We start from the raw sequence: 914 nt of genomic DNA, 5'->3' as shown, positions 1-914 counted from the left end.
TACACACGACAGGCTTCTTTCAGTTTCTGTCTACCAAATTCACTCACAAGGATTTGGTCGACTAGAGGCTATAGTAGAAGACAGCTGCCCAAGGTGCCACGCAGTGGGACTGAACCCAGAGTCATGTAGTTGAGAAGTAAGCTTCTTACCACACAGCCACGCCTGCGCCTACCACACCCACGCCTGCGCCTACCACACCCACGCCTGCGCCTACCACACCCACCCTGCGCCTACCACACAGCCACGCCTGAGTTTGTGAATATTTCGGTAGAAGTGAACACAATTTGGACATACATTGTATATGCGTAGCATTAGTCTGACTGTATGCGTTTTGTATATGCATGCACGCACATGTGTGTGGTATGTGTGGTGCATACGGTTGTCCGCGTATGTCTTTGCACATATATGTGCATTCACATGTTCTTGTATATGGACGTATGCAACCATCACGTAGATACTTATGCACACACGTTTGAACTGTCTTAAGCACCATTTTACGCCATATTGTTTTATGACCGCCATATTTCCGTGACAGCAGGAAGAAAAGTCCGATAAGGTCTCCCCCATAACCAATCGACTTTTATTGTTGCTTCCATTCATTTGCCTCTACTCTTGGTGAACCCATTAGAAATGTAACCGCTAAATGGCGTCAGTAATACTGGTAACAACAACAACAACAACAATAAAAACATCAACAATAAAAACATCAACAATAACAACAATAACAACAATAACAGCAAGAATAACTGCAAGAATAACAACAGCAACGTCGACAAAAGCATTGGTAACATCACAGCTATCTTCTTCCTGTACTAAATGAACCAGCGGCAGCAACAGCAGCAACGGCATCACCAGCACCACCAGCACCACCACCACTATCACCGCTACCACCACCAGCACCACCACTACCGTCG

This window comes from Octopus bimaculoides, chromosome 3 (assembly GCF_001194135.2).
Source record: "Octopus bimaculoides isolate UCB-OBI-ISO-001 chromosome 3, ASM119413v2, whole genome shotgun sequence".
In the NCBI taxonomy this organism is placed as follows: Eukaryota; Metazoa; Mollusca; class Cephalopoda; order Octopoda; family Octopodidae; genus Octopus; species Octopus bimaculoides.
This window is presented reverse-complemented; position numbering follows the sequence as displayed.